Source organism: Bombus vancouverensis, unplaced genomic scaffold (genome assembly GCF_051014615.1).
Source record: "Bombus vancouverensis nearcticus unplaced genomic scaffold, iyBomVanc1_principal scaffold0043, whole genome shotgun sequence".
Lineage (NCBI taxonomy): Eukaryota > Metazoa > Arthropoda > Insecta > Hymenoptera > Apidae > Bombus > Bombus vancouverensis.
The window spans coordinates 42,454-48,977 of NW_027468934.1; the positions used below are offsets into that span (position 1 = coordinate 42,454).

At 38.0% G+C, this 6,524-nt stretch overlaps 1 long non-coding RNA gene across 1 annotated transcript; it reads left to right on the forward strand.

Moving 5' to 3' along the window:
* The first annotated feature begins 2,953 nt into the window (after positions 1-2,953).
* On the forward strand, positions 2,954-4,043 carry LOC143304630 (uncharacterized). Its single transcript, XR_013061305.1, has 3 exons — positions 2,954-3,039; positions 3,274-3,363; positions 3,464-4,043. It is a non-coding gene; the product is annotated as an uncharacterized LOC143304630 (long non-coding RNA).
* Positions 4,044-6,524: the final 2,481 nt, after the last annotated feature.

Here is a 6,524-nt window from a genome sequence, read left to right on the forward strand (position 1 = left end):
GAATTTACCTACCGAAGATCCAAAAGGTGATAATATCCTGTCATGTCAGGTTCGAGGAGAACACGTTTCCCTACAAGAGCGCTAAGGCGGAAACGAACCATATAAAGGATAAGTCCTCGGAATGGATATGGGATGTAGAAACCTTTGAAAATAGGGGAGAAGCCGGTCAAACTGACGTCGAGACACAGAGTGACGGAGAAAACGACGAAGGGGAAACCGACTACTTTATGGACAGTTTAACGTGTGAGGACAATCCAGTGAATACTGTGAGTGTACCGTTTGTGCCGAGGAGGTCGGCAAGACTACACAAACCAAGAATATGTGATTGTTGTGCTCACACTGCGACTGTTTGTAAAGCTCAAAACGTGTGTGTACCTGTGAATGTGTATGAAGCCCTGAGGGGGTCAGACGCTCAAAAATGGACTGATGCAATAAGGAAGGAACTAGACAATCTAAAAAGTAAAGATGTGTGGGACATTGTGCAAAGACCCTTAAATAAAAACGTTATAGACTGTAAGTGGGTGCTTGTGATAAAGAGAGACCCTGATAGGTATAAGGCTAGGCTAGTAGCTCGGGGATTCTGGCAGAGGCCTGGAGTAGATTATTCAGAAACCTTTAGTCCAATAGTAAAAGGCAGAACTCTAAGAATTCTGCTTGCTCTATGTGCGGAAAATGAGTGGGTTTACGAACACATCGATGTGGAATGTGCGTATCTCAACAGTCCTCTGGATGAGGATATATACATGGAGCAACCAGAACTCTTTAGAGTTCCAGGTAAAGACAGAACTAAATTTGTGTGTAAGCTCAAAAAGAGCCTGTATGGACTGAAGCAAGCTGGAAGAATGTGGTTTAGACACATCGATAGCATTTTAAGAGGTATGAGTCTGAACCCATGCGTGAGTGGTCCATGTGTGTATGTGGATGCGTCTAAAAAATTTATTGTAGCTGTGTATGTGGACGACATCCTTGTGTTTGGGACGAATGAGTGGATTGAGATATTCAAAACTAGGATTAAGGACAAATTAGATGTTAGAATGCTAGGTGTAGACACTCAATTTCTGTCCATCCACCTGAGTAAGCCAAACAGCACCACTGTAGTATTCGATCAATCTGTACAGATAGGTCAAATGCTGGATCTGTTTGACATTACTCGTGAGGTTGTGGTGGTGGGAGTGTCGACACCGCTAGCTAGAGAATGTGAGGCTGGTTTTGATATTGAACGTGATGAGCCTTTCGACAGTAAATTATATGAACAAGCTGTGGGGCACATAATGTATGTAGCTACTGTAAGTCGTCCTGATGTTGCGTGTGCAATAGGGAAACTAAGCCAAAGATGCGCGAATCCGACTGTATCCGATTGGAAAGCAGTGAAGCGGGTATTCAGATATTTACTAAAGACCAAAGACTTGAAGTTAGTATACCAAAGGACCGGGCAACCTCTGAAGGTGTTTTGCGGGTTGTACGGTAGACAGGAAATCCAGGAGCGGGTATGTGTTCATACTCGCTGGTGGTGCGATATCCTGGCTATCCAAAAAACAACCGATTATAGCTCAATCGACGTGCGAAGCGGAATTTGTGGCAATGCAGGAAGCAGCAAGGGAAACAGTGTGGATTTCTTTACTGTTAAAGGAATTGGGTCAACTGTCATATTGCCCTCGCCCCTGCAAGATATTCTGCGATAATATCGGAGCTATTTCATGGTCAAAGGACGAAATAGTTGCTGAGAGTTCTAAGCACGTCCAAGTGCGTTACTTTTACGTTAAGAACTGCGTATCGAGGGGGATACTAGATTATACTTATGTACCTAGTCCTGAGAATGTGGCTGACATTCTCACCAAAGGCCTAAATAGGATTAAGACTCAGCAATTTACCAAAGCTATGGGGCTTGTAGAAACTAGCGATCAAAGGGGAGTGTTGAGAAATGTTAAGTTGGTACGATCGCTGCTTACTACAAGCTAAGTTGGTACGACTTCTAACGACGCTCTTTTGTCTTAGAAGTCGACCACGTTGTTCTATTGACTTGGAGATTCCTGTGTGGTAAGACGTGTTATAAGACTGAAATATATTGGAGAAAACGAATCTAAGTGAATCGTTATTTTATAAACCCAAAACCTTATTAAATAACAATCAAAGCCATGTGTCCTGGGTTTTGGTTATGGTGTATGCAAATTCGTCGGGCGGTAAGTTTGCCAAGCTTAAGGCGTTCTCTATTAGTTTCTTCTGTGTGGTGTATCTTTGCGTCAGTGTATCATGGTATAATGTTTTCATTTCTCGAGTTTATCAGAAATAGGAATAACCTTTTATAGAAAAAGAAAATTTTGTATTTATATATATTATATTTTTTCTTTCCTTTTTTTCTTCTTTTTTTTTCTTCTTCCCCTTTTTCTTTTTTTTTGTTTTTTTTTATTGTTAAAACCTTTGTTTTATTTTAGGTTTTACGTACTTGTTATCAGTGAAAATAAATATTATGAATACTACTTGGATTGGAATTATATACATATATGCGTACAAAATCCATTTCTACATGTTAGATATAATAATATAACAATACTACGTAGATTAATACATAATAAAATATCCTTTTACTTCAGTTATATTTATTACTAACTCTCAATTAATCTATCTTAATTATTTTCTAACCACTTTCTATATTTATCAGCTATTTTATTTCTTCTTGTTAATCTGCGAAATCCGTGCATGTACACTTCCTTGTATGGTGATTGATTGTTCACGAGGTAAGTTGCACTTTCACTGTTTTCGTTATTCGTTGAACTAACACGTTTTACATTCAAACAGTAATTGGAACACTCGTAATAAACTTCTTTTCTTTTTCCAAGTTTCCGCTATCTGTGTCATTCGACAAACAGTGCCACGCCTCCACAGCACCGTTATAACATTTAGCGATGCTGCTCTTTGCATTAAGGCAATTGAAGTTAATTCGTTCGTTTATTTTCAGCTGGTACATGGTGTTCCGCAAGCAGGGAGCCATAACCTATTTTGCATGTAGACCTTCTTGTATGATGATTACTTGTTTACAAGGTAACTTTCACTTCCCCTCTTTTAATTATTTATTGAATCGACATGTTGTATATTCAAACAATAATTGGAGTACACATAATAATTTTCCCTTTTTCTTTTTAGGTTTTCGCTATCTGTATTATTCGACGAACAGTGTTACACCTCCTTTTGATTTATCCATAATATAGTTATAACATTTAGTAACCTTGTATTTTGCACCGAGACAATTGAAACTAATTTATTCACTTATTTTAGGTAGCTGTCATACATTGTGTTCCACGAACAACGATCCATAACCTATACTTGCACGTACACTTTCTTGTATGTTGATCACTTGTTCACAAGGTAACTTTCACTTTCACTAGTTAATTGTTCATTGAGTTAACACGTTTTATATTTAAGCAATAATTGAAACACGTATAATAATTTTCCTTTTTCCTTTTAGGTGTTCGATATCTGTATTATTCGACGAACAGCACTATAACATATACTACCGCACTACGTTGCCCACTGAAATCGCTTTATTCATTGCTTATTTCGATTATGCGCTAGTTTTAACTTGTTTAAATGCACCGTTCGCCGAATCCCTTTTACTTCGATCTTGACGTTTTGGTTCTGCAAGATTTCTAGCACTTTGTATGGTCCAGTATATTGATCGGAGAATTTTCCTTTACTGGGTTCTTTTAGTAAATATATCGAATCTCCTATTTTAAAATCTTGGGGGTTGATTCGTCGGTCGCAATATTCTTTTGATCTTAGTTTGGATTTTATCAAATTTTCTCTTGCCATTCGTTGTACGGTGTTAATTTTATCGAACAGATCTTCGAGATATTCTGCGTAAGTTGGTTCCATGTTCTCTTCGATTATTACTTCACCAGTAGGTTCTCTGGCTAGATGTCCAAAAACTAATTCGTGCGGGGAGAATTTCGTTCCTTCGTGTACAGAGGTATTATAGGAAAACATAGCTAATTCTACCCATTCGTCCCAATTTTTGGAATTTTCAATGTATAATTTGAGATATTCTATCAGCACGTGGTGAGATCTTTCGATTGAACCGTTACATTGTGGATGATATGCCGTCGTGGTATATTGTTTGATGCGGAATCTCTTTGCTACTTTCTTCATTAATGAGGATGTAAAGTTCGTTCCTTGATCAGTGAGAATAGCTCTCGGTGACCCGAAACGACAAATAAATCGCTTTACAAAAACGTCCGCTATCTCGGCTGAAGAGATTCCTCCTAGTGGAATCCCAATTGAGTATTTTGTTAATAAGTCTTGGATAGTTAATATATATTCGTTTCCCTTTTGGGTTTTTGGTAATGGACCTATAATATCCATACTAACCTTATCGAACGCTTTACCTGGTGTGTCTGTAAGTACCATTGGTTGCTTTGCTTTTATTCTTGTGAGTTTCTTCAATTGACATTCCTTAAATGTTCTTACGTAATCTTGAATTTCCTTTTTCATATTTTCCCAATAGTAATGTTGTCGTATTCTTTGATAAGTTTTTGTTATTCCTTTGTGTCCTGCTACGCTTGATTCATGTTTTTCTCGTATTATGTTGTTCCGCGCTTCCACAGATGGGGTAATTACTTCCCCAGTGCAAATGGTGATGGTTAAGGTTTTTTCCATAAATATTTCCTTTAATTTTCTGATTGTATATCGCCAGGGTATTTCCTCCAAGTTTCCTTTGCTAATGCTGAACGAAGTTAACTGTTTTTCATTTACTGCGTCTAATAGAGATCTTAGCGAGTTTAATAAATTTTTTGGTGTTATTGGAATATTTCTATTTTCCTTTATCGGTAGGAATACAATGTATTTTCCAGAATCGTAATTCAATCTTGCTTTTTCTAACATTAAATCTTCATAACGAGGTAATTTTCCCGTTTCCTTCATTTCTAAGGCTCCTTTATCTATCAGATTGCCATGTATATCTATAAATACTACTTTATGGTCATTTACTCTCGCAATTGAGTCTCGGGTTTCTGAAATTCTTAGTTCCGCAATTATCGTAGGTCTCGTGTCCTTTTCTCGTTGTTGAATTAGTTCTGGAATTACAGTGGAGGTCTCTTTTTCGCTTGTTGTATCCGTGCCTTCTTTTTCTCGATTGGTTATTTCTCTATCTGTACTTACATCGATTTCTGCTAATGCTTGGTCTAAATATTTTATGGGGGTTTCTTCTATTGTAAAATGTTTTCGGGTAAAACCCTTTCCTTGATTTTTAGAATCACTGGATTGAGGCAAGACGTGTGGTTTAGCTTCGGATATGGGAGAGTCTTCGATTGACGTATCTATTCCGAATCTTTTTGAGACAGGATAGCGAATCGGTGAGACTTCCTCTCTCTTTCTGATTGGTAAACAAACTTCCGGAGGGTTCCTAGATAATGCGTCTGCGTTTGCGTTCGCCCTGCCTTCTTTGTATATAATATCAAATTCGAAGTCCGATAACTTTAATTTCCATTTCCAAATACTTGAAGTAGGATCTTTGATAGAATGCATCCACACTAAAGGTTTATGATCGGTTACGATGGTAAACTTTCTTCCGTAAAGATACGGTCGGAAGTGCATTGCGCTGTAAACAATTGCCAGACACTCCTTTTCTATGGTAGAGTAGTTTTGTTCGGCGGGATTTAATAGCCTTGAGGCATACGCAATCGGCAAATCCTTTCCGATTGGCCCTTGACTCAGTAAACCGCTTATTGCATATCCTGATGCGTCTGTAGTAAGGTTAAAGGGTTTAGAAAAGTCTGGATATTGCAGGATGGGTTTCGTCACTAACGCTGTCTTTAAATTATTGAATGCGTTTTCTTGATTTTCTGTCCATTTAAAGGGAGTGTCTTTCTTTAATAGTTGTGTCAATGGTTTCGCGACCTTGGGGAAATCGGGGTATAAATCTTCTGTAATATCCTGCTAGTCCCAGAAATTGTTTGATATTTTTCGCCCTCTTTGGTCGTGGAAATTTTGATACGGCTTCGACTTTCTTTGGGTCGGGTTTCACGCCATCCTCACTAATTACATGTCCTAAATAATTCACCTCGTGTCGTAAAAATTCGCACTTATCAGGTTGTAATCGTAATTTAGCTTTCCTCAGTCTTTCCATTAATTTATTAAATTTAATTTCGTGTTCTTGGAGAGACGCGGAATAAATCACTATGTCATCCAGATAGACGAATAGTTCTATTCCTTGCAGACCAGATAATATTGAATTCATCAAACGTTGAAATGTTGCTGGGGCATCTTTTAATCCAAAGGGCATTCTTTTGAATTGAAAATGCCCGTATGGTGTCGAAAATGCAGTTTTGTGGGCATCTTCCTGTGACATACGGATCTGGTGAAAGCCCGATGCCAAGTCAAACGTGGAAAAATATTTTGCACTTCCTAATTGATCCAATATTTCTGTAATGTTGGGTAGTGGGAAGGCATCGCCAATCGTTTTATCGTTCAATTTTCTATAATCGATGACTAATCTCCAGCGCTTATTTCCTTGCGAATCGGGTTTTTGGGCA